Genomic DNA, 18,667 nt, shown 5'->3' with positions numbered 1-18,667 from the left:
TATCTAATGTTGTCTGATTTATTTACTTACCTTTTTTTTTGTGGCTGATTCTTTCCATCAAAATATCAGCTACATCAGAGCTGACACCAGGTGTGTGCTGCTCACTGCACTTTACTCCGTACTTGCAATAGCACCTGGCCCATAATGGACCCTCAGTAACTATTCACTAAATGAATGGATTATTTGCATGTTAGAAGATGAGATGTAATAGAAGGCTTGATAATTTTGGATATAAAACTCAGTCTTTGTTGATGGAATTTTTTTCAAAAGTATTTCCAATGGCGGCATATCTTTATCCTTTGAGAGTATATTTTGTTTTTGCATTAGTCAAAACCATTAAAGAATTTATCTTTCAAGACCAATATATGGTCATAAAGCATTATGGCTACTTTTCTGTCTCAGAAATTAGACCTGTTTGCAGGCAGACCTAACTTTCTGTGTGATGGGGGCTTTTGGCACTCTGGTAAAGCCTCTGGACTCCATCACAGAATCATATTTTTAAGAGCGTAAAATAAAATATATAGTATTACAAAGGAACAAATTGTATTGAGTAAGGTATCAAAATATAAAAATATGGGGCATAGCACTTTAATTTCTTCTTTATTAACACATTACCGTATTTTGCCATGTATAGTGTGCATTTTTTTTTGCCCAAATTTGTGAGGGAAAAATAAGGACACACATTATACATGGGTAGTACTAATTCTGCAGCTACATAAATGTTTTTAATTCCTTTCTTTGTGCTTATGCGTTAAAAGTGTAACTCTAGAAATCAATAATAATATTCATATACAAAATAATACCCTGGAATACGGTAATTGGTTTTGTTGAACTTACAATGAACTTGCAAAGACAAAGAGTTCTTGGCCTTCTATGATGTGTAAATATCATAAATTTGTTACCGGTACATAAAATTTCTTGTACCTTGTATCTGTTCTTGTGTTTTGTAATTATTTGTTACATAACTTTTCTTGTACCATAATATGTTAAAAAACAAATGCTAAAATTCCTTTATAATACAAAAGAAAAGTACCTACATACAAACAAATAAAAGTTTTAATTAAAAAATTACAACCAAAGATTTTTACTTCCCTGAAAGTTTGGGTCAATAACATAAGTGTGCATTATACATGGCAAAATCTGGTAAATAATAACATCTAAAAAAAAGTCTAATATCTACCTGCAAAAACTGAAACATTATATGAAAATAATGGAAAAAGATCCAGGATTTCTATTAGTGACAAACTCCTAGGAATTACTAATGCTTTCATAATTAAAGGAAATGTTAAGTTTCATAAACAGATTGCCAAAAATAAAGACAATTTTCCCCTTATAGGCTCACAGTCCCCCTGACACAGACTCCACAGACTCCATGCACCCCAAATTTTGAAAACTTACTTTAGAGGAATCCAAAATAGGCTCAACAATAGCAGCTTCATTTAAGTAAATGTATTACTTCCAAAGGTGAGCACTAAAGAGGTTATTCTTCATGTGGTATACATGTTCTGACATATATGATTATTTTCTAAATTCATCCCCACAACACCTTTGTAGCTATTGATAAAGGGCGTCATTATCATCATTTAAATATGTTTACTCAGTACCTCTCTATACACATATGAAGTGATAGTCTGAAATTTTAATCCTTGACTGTTGTGCATTCATAATTTTATTTATTGATTTTAAATATTAATTTTAAGTAGTTAATCCATTCACATGATTCAAAAATTCAGAAAACATGAGAAAAGCAGGTCTCCCTCTTATCTCTGTCCACCAATCACTGAGCCTCCTCCCAGGCGACAACCAGTATTATCAGTTGCTCATATATTCTTTCAAAGATGATTGATACATACATATTATTTTACATATACATTTACATATTCCTTTCCCCCTTTAATAATACAAATTGTTGCATATCATCCATACTGTTTTCCACATTTTTTTTTCATTTAAAATATGTCTAGAAGATAGTTCTGTATTGGTGCATTAAGAACCTCTTTATTTCATTTGTGCCTGCATAGTGTATTGTAAGGATGTACCATAATTATTTAACCAGTCCCTCATTGTTAGACATAAAGGTTGTTTCTAAATGATTTACTATTATGAATAATAATAATAAAAAAAGGGCGGCAGCAAAACATATCATTTAAGATGGGCCTTTTGTCGTGGCTACCTACATATGTGGGTCTTAGAATCATAAAACCCAAGCATGAATAGTCAGTAAGGGACTGATACCACATAGAGGGTACTGTATTGCGAATTACAATATAATGGATAATTCACCACCAGAGTTGCGAGGGAAGACAGAGATGTGATCAACAGTCTAGGAGATCCTCGCAGTCTAGGAGGAGTGGAGCTTTTTTAGGACAACAGAAGTGATCATTAGGATGGGGAAGATGGCCCAGGTTTGAGAGCCTGCTTTGGAGAAAGCTTGGAAGTGTCAAATAAGCAAACTTGTTTTGTTTTTGTTTACTATAGCTCTGAGAAACAGATTCAGAGTAAAAATGCTCTTTGATTCATGGCACAATATCATCACTGGGCCATGAAAATCTCCTCTCTTACTGTATTTATTTATTCTCATTCACTTCCATTTCCCACTTCCATTCCTCCACCTCAGTCCTTCTAGTTGGATGCGTTTAAAGTGTGTATTTTTCTTTATATGCAAAATTGATATAATGATGTGTGTGTGTGTGTGTGTGTGTGTGTGTGTGTGTGCACATGTGCTTTAGATTTACATAAATGTTACTGGGTTATAACTCGTTCCATTTCTGCTTTCATAATCACTGTGTTTGATGGTCCCTCCTCATCGCTACACACACATCTAATACTTTGCCTCCAGCTGCCACATGGTCTCATCCACCACATTGTGTCCACCTGCTTTCTCAGGGATGGACAGCCAGGTTGCCTCTCGCTCTTGGCCACCACAAATAAGATAGTTCACTTCCTCCTACGTGGCTTCCTCTAGATCTGTGTGAGAATGTATTTGGTATTTACACCTGGAACAGAATTGCTGCATCATAGAATTACATATTCTTAGTTTGACTAAGTAGTGCCAGATTACACCCCAAAATGGCTCCTTAGTCAGCAACACAAATACACCTGAGTTTCCCAACTCCATATTCCTGCCAGCTCCTGACAATATCCGGCAAACTTAATCTTCTTCAGTCAAGTGATATATTATCATTATTATGTCTGTTTGCATTCATCTATTTACAGGTAATTTTGAGTATTCTTCAGTGTGTGGGGGTCTATTCACAACCACTATCCTTTGTTCTCCTGGGGTTTCTGATTTCTCCTTTATGGTGGTTAAGCATTTCTTTTATAATGTAAATAAAAATCTCTTGTTTAGATGTGACAAATATCTTTTCCAATTTTGTCATCTGCCTATTAACTTTGCCCTACATTGAACAGGAATTCTTACTTTTGAAGTAATCGTATTAATCAGTTTTTTGTTTTTTGGGGTTTTTTTTTTTGCTTTATGGTTATGCTTTTAAGGTGATGTTTTATTCAATAAGTCCTTGCCACCCTAGATAACAAAGGTATTCTTCTACATTTTCTTCTATTACATTTATCGTTTTATCTGGTATATTTAAATGCATCTGAAGTTCACTTCTATAAATGTTAGGAGCATCCAGTTTCTGAAAAAAGCAGAAGGTGCAGGGTGCGGAAAATGGAAGAGGGGAGGAAAATAAGATATCTGAATCCCAGAGAAACAGGACATAGAAGCAGAGTCCAAAGTTTCTGTCTGACCTATCCAAGGAGGTGCCCCTCTATCTGTGGTCTGTACTGAAATACTGAAAAAGTCAGCATTAAATGTACTTCTCTTACAAATAAAGTCATTTGCAGGAGGAATTCCCCAGCACCACTGAGCTTCCGGTACACGGTTTTAAAAATATACCCTGTACACAACAGAAGGAGGACTTTCCCAAATGGGAGGGGGTAAGCAGGGAGAGAGGAAGCTGCCAGAGGGAGAAGAGCCAACGCATACACAAGCAGATAGTTGAGAATTGATTGTGCTAAAGATGGACCGGATGATGGAAAACATTTCTTGCTCTCAAAGATGGAAATTCACCCATTGAAGAAAGGGAATTGATTCCTGTCCAGTGTCTAAGTCTTGAACATTCTTCTATTTCCAGTTTATTATCAACTGCTTTTAGTTAATCCAAGTTCCTATCAAAGAAACAAAACACAGTAGAAAACAATCTAACCAAATTATAGACAAACGGTTATGTTCAGGCATCTGTTATAAGGACCCCAATGTATATTTTAAGCTTTCTCCTTTGTAAATGGACCCAGTGGTCAGCCGTTCATTCTTCTGTGGATTTCTCACTATTGAGGATCCCATCATAGCTGCAGGGAGGCTGTGAAATTGTCCGAAGACCATAGTTTTTAAAAGGAGAAGGAAAAAGAAAACCTTGGGAGAAGAAAAAGAGCGCTTTTTTTTTTTCTCTTTTCAAATCTATAAAAATGGCTCTTAAGAGCTGGCATTTTCTTGTCCAGCAAAAAAGCAATGATTATGCTGTGGGAGGAAAGAGCAGAAGGCAAGTTAAAGGTCACAAAGATAATTTTTTGCTTGTTTGTTTTTGTTTTTGCCCTGAATACATTTTTCTCATGTGAAAAAAAATAAAATAAAATCACTGTCCTTTATCTGTCTGATAGGCTTGCTCTTACTACCTCCCCCGCAAAAAGAATATACTACCTGATACTGTGTTTCCCTGAAAATAAGACCTAGCTGGACCATCAGCTCTAATGTGTCTTTTGAAGCAAAAATTAATACAAGACCTGATATTATATTGTATTGTATTATATTATAAAGACCCGGTCTTATAGTAAAATAAGATCAGATCTTATATTAATTTTTGCTCCCAAAGATGCATTAGAGCTGATGGTCCGGCTAGGTCTTATTTTCAGGGAAACACAGTAGAAGGCATCCTCCAGGTTCTTCACAAAAGTCACGGTTATGTAAAATATCCCCAAGTTTGAAAAACACCAGCAGGGTGTATTAAAGCATTATGACATATAAATAAAAGTCACATGTAAAGACCCATATCTTGTCTAATACATGGCTTCTGTATCCCATGGGGAAAGTTTCTAGGACTCTGGAGTGAGGCAGCCTGAGTTCAAATCTTGTCTCTGGCCCTTACAGAATGTAAGGCCTACTGTGATTTACTTAGCCTCTCTGAGCCTTGGTTTCTTCACTTACGAAATTGAGATAATAATAGTACCTACTTTATAGTGTTATTGAAAATTACATGTCACACATCTATTGAATGACTAAAATTAAAAATTAGTGACAGTGCCATGTGCTGATGAGGCTGTGGAGCAACTGAAGCTCTCACAGGTGTCTGGTGGGGATATGAAATTGTCCAGCCAGTCTGGAAAATAATTCGGTAGTTTCCTATACATACACTTACCATATGATCCAACGATCCTCACTCTTGGATATGTTCGCCCAAGTGAAATGAATTCTTATGTATTTTCACACAAAAAAACTGTATGCTAATGTTTACAGCAGTGGTGAGTCAAAGAAACAGGAATGGGTTTGGCCAATGGAGGAAAACTGGCTATGTTTGGTTTACTGAGATCCAATTTGGTGGACCGTCAAGGGTAATTTGGGCGCTCTGTGACGTTTACCATACATGCTGATAATGATTTAAGATCAGCTCTATGGCTCAGAGATCAGAAAGCCAATTGATGTTTAATCTAGGCTGTCATGTACACCTCCTGGATTGACTGCTTGGAATCATTTGTAGTCCCCATGCAGTGTTCCTTGAAAATGTACCAGCCATTATAATAGCTCAATATCTGGACAGCAGAGATATTTAGACCCAATAATGAATGCAGGGTCTATTCTCATGGGCTCCAATCTGCCATAATTTCGATTTAATGGAAGGCAGCTAATGTAATGTGCTTGACCTAAAAGAACTTCTCTTTGAGGGTATTCAGAATCTGGAACACACTCTTGTCATTGCTAAGAGTCCACAAATTCTTCATCTTTTAAAGTTGAATTTGATTTCTAGCAAAGCAAATGTTACTTTGAGCTAAATCTTGTGTTTAAGTAAGATAATTCTGTTGTAGATACTAATTTTGATTTTTTTTTAAAAGAAGACATTGCTACAAAGCAATGAGTTGGTTTTGGGGGGCTCCCGAACTACTTGAGGCTCCTGTCGACGGGAAAAATGTTAACAGCACATGGGAAATTGTCTTTTAAATGTCTTCAGCTCAGATATATTAGACTCTCAAGTTGTCTTTAAACAAGGCAATATTCATTTGAAAGAATAAGTTCTAAAAATGTGATTAGGTCTCATGTTTCTCGAAACCTTGTTTTGTTCAGAGCACAGCGTTAATGTCAGCGCCAGAGGTGTTTGATTGAAAGAGCCAAGTTGGGTAATGCATAGGCTTGCATAAAAACAGAGCCATTCTAATATTTGATTGCATTGGAACCATGTGCATGGCCCTCTTCTAAACATTTGACAAGTGTTATTTAATCCTCACATCATCTTTATGCAAAAGTCTCTACTTCTATCCCCATTTTAGAATAGAGGATTCAGAGCTGGAGAGATTAAGTAACTTGCTACTTGTGCTCAAACAGGTAAGGTGCAAATCAAGGCTCCCTGACACGGCCTGCTTGACACTAGAGTGACTCTTTCCCAACCCCTGTGCTAAGCTGCCTTCCTGAGTTGCATAGGAAAGGATCAGAATGATAGCACAACCGTCTAAGCCAGGAAATGAGAACCAAGAGAGATACAGAACAACATAACTGGGGATTCAAAATGATGAGTTAGAAAGTTGAGCTTCAAAGTAGCTAAAAACCCCTTGTTCTGACTCTCTCCAATACTTGAAATGTTATCCAGAGTAGTCCAGCTTTTATAATTTCACCCAAATATTTCATTTGTTAATTCACTCACCAAGTATTATTGATCCCCTATTATGTGCTAAGCTCTGAATTAGCTAGGCACACAGAGTTGAATCTAACAAGATTGCCAATTTCAAGGAGCTTTTGGTCTACTATGTGGATTGTATTTTACGCTAAAACACATTGTCAGATGACAAATTACAGATACATATGTGTTCATCTCCACCCTCATCAGAAGTTCACACTGCAGGGTGGTCACCCAGCCCTTACTCATTAGAGCCACACCCCAGAAGTGCTGCTACAGCGGTTTCAGCTCACTTGTTCTGATCAACAGTAGCTCTTGCTTATCAGCCTAATGGATGAGAGAACGTCATTTTCATTAGTGAAATTATGGTGTTCAAGGTATAGTTTGGCTAAAATAGTCTAGAGACACACTCCATCCTTGTATGACAGGGTATGAAAATCTTCTGGCCTCAGTGGTCTTTGCATTTTGGGTGAATGTAGGATATTGTGCATAAAAACTTGTGGAAGTTCTAGATAATATCTTTCACCAGAGGGCGACCCTTTTCTCTGCTGGGCTGATAGATTAGGACAGGGCAATATCTTACTCAAGCCTGTGACTGGGCGGGGTCTGTCTGGGGTTTGCTCCTGCTCACAGGATGGGGCCATCCCCATCCTCTCAAGTGAGAGCTTGATGCATTGAGCAGGACTCAATCCTCCAGAAGGTCCTTGACGTCTCAGTTCTAACAAAATACAGAAAATTCCACTCTGCTTTCCAAAGGTTTTTGATTTTCACTCTCTGAAGCTTTAGAGCTCTGCAAATTTCTTGAGGGGGAAACCAGCTGTGTGCTTAGGCCCCTCAAGTCTCCAGTTTTGTTATTGCAGCCTCACAGGAATGCCAAAGTTTCTGGTTTCCTATCCTCCAACAGTGGCCCTCTGCTGGGCCAAGCTGGATTCTCAGTTAGGGCGACACTTAGAGTTGGCCAGTGTTCCCGGGGTAAAGGCGACTGCAGGCAGAGCAGTTCACCACTGCACCCCCACGCCCCGGCCCCCTGTTAACCAGACTTCCTCCCCACAGGTCAATGTCTCCTCAGAACCATGAACTTAAGGGAAATTCTGTTCTGCTTTTCAGAGATTTTTCAGTTTAGCTTCGAAGTCTCTCACCCTGCACAGCTTCTAAATTCAGCAAATGTCTTAAAGGGGACACTAGCCTAGTGTTGAGGCCATTCAGGTCACCAGTTTGGGTCACCTGAGGGCTGCATACCCGCCGCAGTCTCTGCTGATGTTTCCATCCCTGCATGGGCCTTTGCTGGAGCCATCTTGGGCTTCTCAGCCTTTTGGCCAGACCCAGAACTGGCAAATGCCCCCTGGGGAAAAAACTGCTAAAGATCCTTTATTCATCCCTCTGGGAGTTTTCTTCTGGAATTTTAGCCCATGTAATCCTCATTGCTTTTTCAGGTCTCTGATGCCTTGGAACAGATTTTTTAAAAATTGTATCAGCTTTTTAAATTGTGCTCAGGTGAGTGTTAGGCTGCCATAAACCACTCCTTTCTAAGTGGAAGTCCCTACCTGCACCACTTAAAGTGACAGGCAAAACTGGGTCCATTAGGTCACTGACTTGGAGAACTCTGTCTGATGCCAGCAATAGGCTTGACTGTATCTTGACCCAGAATATTATCAGCTCGTGTCTGATGAGACTTTCATGCAAAGTATGATACTAAAAGGACAGAACTGGGATTCAAGAAGATTACCAAATGGGTGGTAGACTGCATGATGCCTGCTTTCTGATAAATGCTGTATGTTTTTAGTTTAAGACTTGTTTTCATTTGAACTGGGTAGCAAAGTTGTAGAGGAGGGGAACTTTGACTGTAACTACCTCTATGTTTTTGAAGACCAGCAGTTCTAAGAAGATCCTAATAATTGTGAGTGACCAAATTGGTTTAGATCCATTCTCAACATGCCTCATATAAAGACCAATTTATATTTTTTCAACTTATATTGCTTCTTGAGTAGTAAATGCTATAAATCAACAAAGCAGTATATAAAGCATTGCATCCTGTTTCTTTTCATTCTAACTTCCTGTCCACTGAGCAATTTAATTTACCTGCTTCTAGAAGTCCACAAGTTTGTAAATGCATTTATTTTTCACCTCTGAGCCCCCTTCATTGTTTAAAAAACAAACTTCAATCCTAGGTCTTCTCAGTCTTGCTTTTTCCTAAGTGCCTACTTTCTCACCTATATATTTACCAAAATCCCTAATTCTGGATTATTTTAATTGATCTTTTCTGGAAACTCCTTCTCCAGTGCTGTATTTCTTTATTCATTCATTCAACAAAGATTTACTCAACATTTCTTTATTACATCTACAGCTATGTAATATTGGATAGCCACACCGTGGTGGTAGCAGAAGAAAACAGTGATATTTGAGTCCCTATACCTGAAGGTAATTGGTAGTTGTGTAATCACCCTTTTCACTAAAAAACAGAGAGTCTGGTGCAATGCACACCTTTGTTTACCAAACTTTAACATACTATCTTGTACATAGTGTGTATTTAGTAAACGTGACATTAATAAATTAGGCAACGAATAACACAGAGGACTCAAGGCCAGTCCTCTACATTATTTATGTAGTGAGTAAATAAAACTACACACACAATTTGTAATATCCTCCACTTTCTATTCCTGAATTTTGTCTAAACTGAAAACCCATATTACAGAACCAGAGATCTGTTTGGCACGTTAGGACAAAGAAAGTAAGAAAGCACAAAAAAAAAAAAAAAAAGTCAGCCTTTGCTTTTTTTTTTGAAAGAACAGAACAGTGAGGCTAGGAGGTTCATCAAAAGAGAAAGGCTCAAAACCACTCTTAAAAAGACAAAACAGGTACAGGTGAAGGTTTCCATTCAAACCAAGAATGACAAGGGCATGAAAAGGCAAGACTATGGAGGTGTTGAAAAGTCCATTTAGAGTAAACAAGACAGGAAGTTGAATTGACTTTCTAGGTAGAAACTACAGGAAAAGTTATACTGAGAAGCCCTGCAGCAAAAAAGAAGGAAGCTCATTTTACTAAGTCCTCTTTCAGACACTAATGCATCTCATACACTACACCATTTGTATTATACATTCTCAGTGTTCTAAGCACTGCGCTATAAGGGAAAGTGGAAAAAGAGAGTGTGTGTATACACTTTGATATGTATGAAGAAACTATTTCTTTTGCCTGTGGGTCTTTCTTCCTTTTTCTTTTTTTTTCATTTTAAACAGGAAGAAAATGGAAAAAAATGAATGATTTCTAGAAACCAGTTCTCTGATCAAAGCATTTGTCTCTTATCTCATCATCACTCATCTTCTCTGGGGAGCACTTTTCCCCAGGTTGATAGAACAATCAAGTGTGGTAGGAACTCATTTAACATAATGGTGGTTGGTGTGAGCAACGTGCCAGATGCAGGAAGAGTATATGACGTGGTGAATTGAAGAGCACTCCATATTCCTTTGTGTGTAGGTGCAGAGGATTAAGGCGAATGCCAACCACAGAGCAAACACTTGATAAATACAGTCAAAGGAATGAATCAGTGAATGGACAAAAAACAAGTTGAACCCCCAGGTTCTCTGCTGGGTCATAGATTTATTGTGTCATCAACAATTTATTGCATCAACAAATGAATCAGTAAAATGAGTCCAAACTTGATTTGAACATCTAAAAAGTTGCTTTCTGGTAAAGGTGTCTCAGACTTAAAGAAAAGGAGATGGAACCTTGAGGTCTTATTATGTATGTAGACCATGATTAAAAAACAAGGAAACAAAGTAAATAGAAACACTATTCCATCCAATTGGAACATGTAGTGAAAACTGAATGAATATTAGGCCTAAGGTTGGATTCCTGCTCCATCTCAACTGTTTAACTAACAGATGTTATTTCACTCTGTTGAGCCTATTTCCCCATCTGTGAAATGAGATCATAATACTTACTTGGAAACATGAGTATTAAGTTAGTAAATATACTAAGTTAGAACAAGAAGTTGTGGGTCGTTTTCTTTTGATAGGGATTTTCCATTTAGCTATTTTCCTCTTGAAATCTGGTTACTAGTGACCTTTTAGATGCCAACTACAAAGCAATGTGCTCATGCCATTTTCCAAGAGAAATGGAATTTTGTTAGGTGGATTAGGAAAGCATGCAGTTAGAATATAGTAAATACATTGATACCAAGAAAAGATTTCTTCTTATCTGATTATGGTTCTTGTTTTCTGAGGACATTCCATCTCTGTAGACCCTTCACATTCAGCGTAGATCCAGATATGACATTCCTCTGAAAGAACACAGATAGAAGGGGCCTCACAGAGTTCTGATCTTTTTGTGTCAGGTCACTTCTCTTCCCTGACAGCTGTGCCAGCAGCCTAGAAATGTCTTTCTGGCTAACTGTATGGTCTCTCTAAACGCGTTTTTATTCTATTGCAGAGTACCACAAGTCCCATTTCATAGGTAGATTCAGGCGTGTCTATCACGTCTTCATTCTCTTCGAGCAGAGAGCCTTGGATGGCTTTAAAATAAGGCTAAGTGATCCTAAGGCCATGTAAAGCAGTTGGGGCTAGAGCATTAGTTCCCAGACTTCAGCCATTTTAATATTACAGCCATGATTTTTGTCCCATTGGCATCCCAACTCATATTATACTCATATGTTTATCATGATTGCTTAATATTTACTGAATAGTCTTTTAAATTACCTCCCTTTGCCCAACATTATTTAAAAGGAAACTTTATATTATTATTTTAATTGTTAAAAAAAAATCACTGTAAAAAGAAATTTTCAAAATGAAAGTTTAGCTAGTCAGTTGCCTAAGGTTCTGAGCTTGTGACTTGCTCTTTTTAGATAAAAATGAAGATGATGAAGTGCAAACGATGCGTTCAAGATTTAATAACTCCAAGCAGACTTTCTGCTTGATGAAATCAGTATTAAGAAAGTATTAAAAAAAGAATCACTTCCTCAGTCTATTCCTCAAGGAGATTTAATGCTTTATCTAAGGACTACCAGTAAGTAGGAAATATGTGTTACAAGTGGGGTGCTAAAGGCAACCCCATTTCTCTGGTTACAGGGACCTGTAAATTCAGTGGGACCCAAGGAAAGTATCTTGGCATCATGGCCAACATGCAGAGATAGTGGTGAATACACTGGCATATAGTAGACATTTAACAAGTGTTCATTTCCTGGAAGCCCCTCCCACCTTCCTTCTCAGCCTTATAGGTTCCACCTTAATAAAAACAATAACGAGTTTTTACTGAGGGCTCTGTATTACCGAGGGCTAGGCAGTTCCAGATATTACTTCAACTTTCAAAACACTTTTATAATTTTTTAACACTTTTATAACTTAATAACTGAGGAAACTTTTGAAATATATAAAATACATATAATTGGGTAAAATTTTATAATCAAGAATCGGAGGTAAAGCAGCTTGCCCCAAATCACTCAGCAGATATAACTAATGTAGTGTTTGGGTCTTACCACCCCAGATATAATTGGAACTCAGAACGTTACTCAGCTAATGAAGTCAAACAGATAAACCACAATTACCCCAATTATCTGAATTTTGGCTTACCGTTATTAAAGTTAGGCTTAGAAATTATACTCTTCTTTTTTTCTAGGAACAGTTTTATTTTGATATTGGCTTGGGATATCTGGCTGATTGCCTCAGTTCTCTCTGCTGTGACTACCCCAGTATTGTTCACAGAGGCATTGCATAAATATAGATTGTGGGAGGAAGTCATGGGAGAAAGGAAGAGAGGGAGGGAGGAAAGAGGATGTGTCTTTGTAAACAAACTAACTCAAAATATACACCTGAGAATTGCGGTCCAAACCTAGTGATTGCAAATAAGCCTCACCACTTTCCATCATTTTCACCACTTCAGAATGTTCTAGCCCTAAAATGGAGCTCGCAGCACTGGCCCTGCTCTCCTAACAGGGCTTTATGACAATCTAATGGAATACTTTCCCAGAGGTACATACCCGTGAGCATATGGTGTTTCGCTTTTTCCTGGAGACCCAACTGGACACTCTGCCCTCATAGGACTCTGCAGCGCTGCAGGACTCGTTTGTTACCTCTGGCCATGGCTTAGGGGTGAAAGTAAATAAGAAACTCTCGATCCTGTGTAATTCTCCAGGCCTTATATTTGCAAATGTAGAAACCCAGAAACACCACTCCCAGCATCCATGTTCTATTAATAATATTCTTGCAGCCCCAAAACAATTCAGTGACTCCGAAGATTTAAGATACCTTTGCTCAATTACTCAAATTTAGATATTGCCTCCCTAAAACAAAACAAGACACATTTCCGAAGTGAACATGTTTCACTTCAAGTACCTGATTTGACAGTTTGGGGGTAATAATTAAGTGAATGAATGCCTCAATTGTCGCCTTCATTTTGTGTATGTGTGTGAGTACCCACAATATAGTCATATGTATAGACTATGGAGATTTTTTTCCAACATCTGATTTTTAAAAATCCAGTCCCTGCTGAAATTCTGTAATACTTGTAAACAGGATTATTTGGCCCTTAGCACTTTTCCATTTTGTTAAAAAAAAAAAAAAAATCTCAGGAGTAGTTTAATAGCTATTCAATCTGTGTGGTTTTCATGTGTTTATGAGCATGCTATCACAGTATAACTTTTACTTCCTAGTTATAAAAATCTTTTTAATTGCTCTTTGAACCTCCACTCAGATTTATGGGATTTATTCGTTTTCAATCTGTAGGCAGAAGCACTGAACGAACAAAGGTCATGGGTTTGCTGAATTTAGGTTTTCTCAACTCCCATCCATTGTCAACATTAAGTAACACCCACCAGTTTGCCAAGGAAGGAACTTAGTACTGCTGCTTGCAGGTTAATATTGTATGTGTCCCAAGCCTCCCCAGGAAATGATTGTAAGAAACAACACCTCCCAAACTGTCCCACCAGGAGGACTAACAACTGAAGAGTGAAAAGCATATCCTTGAGGGGCTTGGGGACATAGTTCAAAGCAACTCAGAGTGCATACAAAATTACAGGCTATATTTATTATATGAATCTACCGTGTTTCCTGGAAAATAAGACCTAGCTGGACAATCAGCTCTAATGCGTCTTTTGGAGCAAAAATTAATATAAGACTGGGTATAAAATATAATATAATATAATTAATATAATATAATATAATATATAATATATAATATAAGACCGGGTCTTATATTAATTTTTGCTCCAAAAGACGCATTAGAGCTGATTGTCTGGTTAGGTCTTGTTTCCAGGGAAACAGGGTATGTGAATTTTGCACACATAGCTGGAGTTGAGTGCATGACTACCCATATATACTTGAATCCATCTATTTATCTTCATCTCCAGCATGACTGCTCTAGACCAAGCCCTCCCCTGCAGGACAGTCATGGTCTCTTCACCCCCACTCTCCTCCCCTACATTCCACTGTCCACGTATCAGCCAAAGTGATCTTTGAAAACTCAAATCTAATCATGTCACTTTTCTAGCTAAAGAGGAAAAAAATATATAGTGATTTTTCAAAACTCATAGAAGTAAGACTGAAGACCTCAGCACTGGCCCACCCTCCTTACCTGTCTGATTTTCATCTCACACCATTCCTCTCTGCCTCCAACCCCTGTACAGCAGTTACTCCCACCCTCTGGGACGCTTCCCTCCTCTTCCTCACCAATATGGAAAGCAGGAGGGTAGCGGTTATAAGTACTGGTTCTGGGAAATAGTAGGTAGGGTTGGATTGAGGATTCAATAGGTTGCCACATGAGAAGTGCTTGGGACAAAGCCTGGCACATAGGAAACACTCAGTAAGTGACATTACTCATCCTTCAGCTGTCAGCTCTCATGACACTTCCTCAGGGGGCCTACTCCAGTTCCCCTAGATGAAGTCAGAACCGCCTACTACGTGCACTCATAACTTCCTGCATGTCTCTGTAGTACTGGTCACAAGTTGTAGTTATATATTTGTGTGATTATTTGATTATGTCTCTTCTAGACTGTAAACCTGGTGAGGTCAGGAACCATGTCTATTTTGTTCATCACTGATTTTTTATTTTTCAATTACAGTTGACATTCAACATTATTTTACATTAGTTTCAGGTGTACAACATAGTAGTAAGACATTTATATGATTTATGAAGTGATCCCCCCGATACTATACATAGTTATTACAATATTATTGACTCTATTCCCTGTACTGTACTTTACATCCCTGTGACTGTTTTGTAACTGACAATTTGTACTTCTTAATCCCTTCACCTTTGGGGGGGTGTGGGGGCTGGGTATTTATCCCAAGCACCTAACTCAGTGTCTAGAGACTACAGGGTGATCAGTATATATTTATCAAAGGATGCTGAAAGAATGAAAGGAAAGAGGGAAGGAGGTAGGGAGCGAGGGAGGGAGGAAGGAAGGAAAGAAGGAAAGAAGGAAAGAAGGAAGGAAGGAAAAAACAAAGAAAGAAGAGAGGAAAGTAAAGTGTTAAACTAATTAAGATAAAGCACCAACAAAATTATTAGAGGTCTCAATACAATATGGATGCTGTGAAAACAGAGACAAATGTTGGGTAGTGACATATTACCCATTATTTAAAGAAAGAGAGTTATCTGAGATTTGTTTAACAACTATTTACTCCCTGCAGAAGGTAGCACTCGGGCTGATCCTCATAGGGTAAGCAGGGCTGCAGGAAGACAGTGGCTCTGGAGAAGCCTCCCACCCTCTCGCTAGAGAGCACAGATCAGGCTTGAATTCTAGCTTCACCCTCCAGAATGGACAGCAGGGAGCATGCTACTTCACATCTCTCAAATCCATTGTTATGTCCTATAAAATGGGACAATAATAATGCCGTTTCACAGGGACATTACGAGGGTTAAGTGAATTTTGAATGTAAAATGTTCTGCTCAGTGCCTGGAGCATAGTAATAGGAAACTGCCACACTGGACCCAATCTGCAAATATCCAAGGGGAACAACATAGTTTGTGCTGCTGTGTTGCAAGGGGCCAGGGTAATTGGAAGTGAATCACAACCTTGGAGAAAATCTGCTTCCACTCCTGCAAGACAGGCCACAAAGCTGTCGTTATCATAAAGGGACATGTTTCTCTATCTGGTGCCTAACTTCCTGTTCCCTCCTTTCACCCCCTGTTGTGAACCCATTGTCCTTAGGGTCTTAGCTGGTGTATTTCACTGTTGACAAACCTAACTTCCTAATTACCTGAATCACTTGAATTACTGTAACTTGAATTTTTTTTTTCAAATATGTGTAATTCTATAGAGACCACTAATTCTTTTTTTCTTAATAAAATAAAATTCAAAATAATCTAGTTGTTCTTTCTCCCCCTGGGCCCTGCCAAAAAGAATGGGGAACACGTACTTTTGAAATCACCTCATGTCTCCTTGATTTCCTCATTCACCAGAAGAAAATTTAATAATGAACGCAGCACAATTCACAGTGGGGGGAGAAAATTCCTCACACCAGTCCTTGGGGGAAGAGACATGAGACCGATTGTAGAGTGAAAATTCAATAGCTGCCTGACGTTCTAAAGAAAAGAGGGTCTGAACCATTTGAACAGCTGTGTGTTTAGAGATGGTGATTGTGTTATCCCTGCTGAAAAAGGACATCGAGCCAGGTTTTCACTCTTGTGTTCAAAATATGGAGGACTGCAAAGCCACACAGATGACAGATGACACAGAAGAATCTGCCTTTCTGTGAAGGTGAAAAATAAGTTTGGCTTGGTGATAACACAGGTTGGGTCAATATGGCTGGTAAAAAATTAGTTTTAAGCTTAATGGGTCTGAGTGGTAAGGCTTCCATAATCTAGACAGACCTTAACTTTCACCAGAAAAAGTCCTAAATCCTTTAGAAATATTCATACTTATGGGCCTACGATTACCCCATAAAATTCAGATAATTCTAGATCATTAGTAATTCTGTATGTGAAAAACTATTATCCATGAACCTGCTTTTCTCTGCCTATAAACAGATAATCCCACTGATTGAGTAGCATAACTCATTTATCTCATCTCATTTTGCAATAACCCTTAAAGGAACTACTCATAGCCTTCCTCTATTGCTGCTAAGTGTCACTTCATTAGCAAGTGAAGGAGGAAGGATTCAAATTTATGTCTTTTGGATGCCTAAACTCCCCCCTCCCGCACCCCTCACTTCAGTATTGCCTTCCCAACATTCAGGGCCTTTCCAAGAGCACAAAGGTTTTTGATGTCCAGAAGTTTCTACCCCTTTCCAAAAATCCATTTAGAAAATGAAAAAGGCATAGAATTAGAATTTATACCTGGTATTTCCACAGTAAATTTTCATTTAAAAATGTTAGATGTTCATTATGCGACTTAATTCTCACAACAACCTATGAGGTAAATGTCATTTTCCTTATTTTACAGACAGAAAACTGAGGCTGGAAGGGGTCAGACAACCCGCCTTGGCTCCCACAGCCAGTAACTGATAATCGACCCCAGATTCAAACCCAGGTTTTCTGTTTCCACAGCCCTCCCTGCCTCTGCCTTACCATCAGTTCTCAGACCTCGAAGGCACAGCTTCTTTATTTTCTCTGCCTTTCCTGTCCTGTCACACAGCCCTTGTGTTCCCTTGCGTTTCCTGATGAAAGATCCAAGAACAAGTAGGGAAGTGTTTGATGGCGCAAACCTGTGATTCTGGGCAATCTGATGCAATCATCTTTCTGGCCATCTCCTCAAGGAACAAATCGCAGGAAAGAGAGCCGCTCGGTTTTCTGTTTTGTTTTAAGCAATAATAGATGTGCACGTTGCTATAGTGTTTGAGGTTTCTAATCAGCCCAAACTGTCTACTCTATAATATATGCTGACCTTCTAGGCTGATAAACCTGCATAATTATCGACTTCTGCTGAAGTTAGTGTTTGCATGTTGTTTTGGGGACATGGTTCTGACAGCATTGGGAACAGCAAGTATGAGAAGTCATTACGGGGCAGGCTGCCTGTGAGAATGGTACTTTCAATTGTACCAGGCAAATAGCAAGCAGATGAGTTTATATCAAGGCTAGAAGGAAATTTAGGTTTTCTGTACACACTTAGCTTCGAGATCAAATAAAACAGCAATTTTTGTATCCATCAATTAGGGGAGCCAGTCTTGAAAGGGTCACAGCTGGTTTATTTGCCATGTCTGTGACAGTAATTGTGCCAACAAAAGCTGATGTACGTCACCCATTTAAATGAGAGTGTATAGTCCCAGTTTTATTTGGTGAGCCCTGTCGTCAAACTAAGAAGTTAAAAATCAATCAACTGTTTCTTTTTGTGTGTCATGGCAAACCAAATAGTTTCCCTGTTTGTTTCAGAATTTTAACCTATAAATTGACTGACCATTAGTATGGCATCTGATATTCATTCATTTAAGAATATTTGTTGACTACCTACTATATGGAAAGTACTGTGATAGCACTTACATATATAGTTACGTATAACGTAGGTGGTACCCCTACCCTCATCGGGTTTACATTCAAGAAAGAGAGACAGAGAAGTAAATTAGTAAAATAGGACATGTCCTTGAAAGCCCAGGGAAGGCCTCTATGAAGGGATAGTGTTGGATTCTGCACTGTAGGCTGAAAAGAAACTGGTTATGTGATGACCTGAGAAAGAGCGTGCTAGGTAGCAGACAGGGTAAGTGCCAAATGCCCAAAGCAGAAGGTTCTGGCCTGTTTGGGGAACAGAAAGGAGGCTGAAATAGCAGCCCGATGGTTAACAAGTATATATGTATGACATGGGTAGGGATGAGAGAGAATGGGAGAGGTAAGTTTGGAAAGGTAGACAGGCACTAAATCACATA

This window comes from Rhinolophus sinicus, linkage group LG10 (genome assembly GCF_036562045.2).
Source record: "Rhinolophus sinicus isolate RSC01 linkage group LG10, ASM3656204v1, whole genome shotgun sequence".
Taxonomy (NCBI): Eukaryota; Metazoa; Chordata; class Mammalia; order Chiroptera; family Rhinolophidae; genus Rhinolophus; species Rhinolophus sinicus.
Note: the sequence above shows the minus strand (reverse complement) of the source record.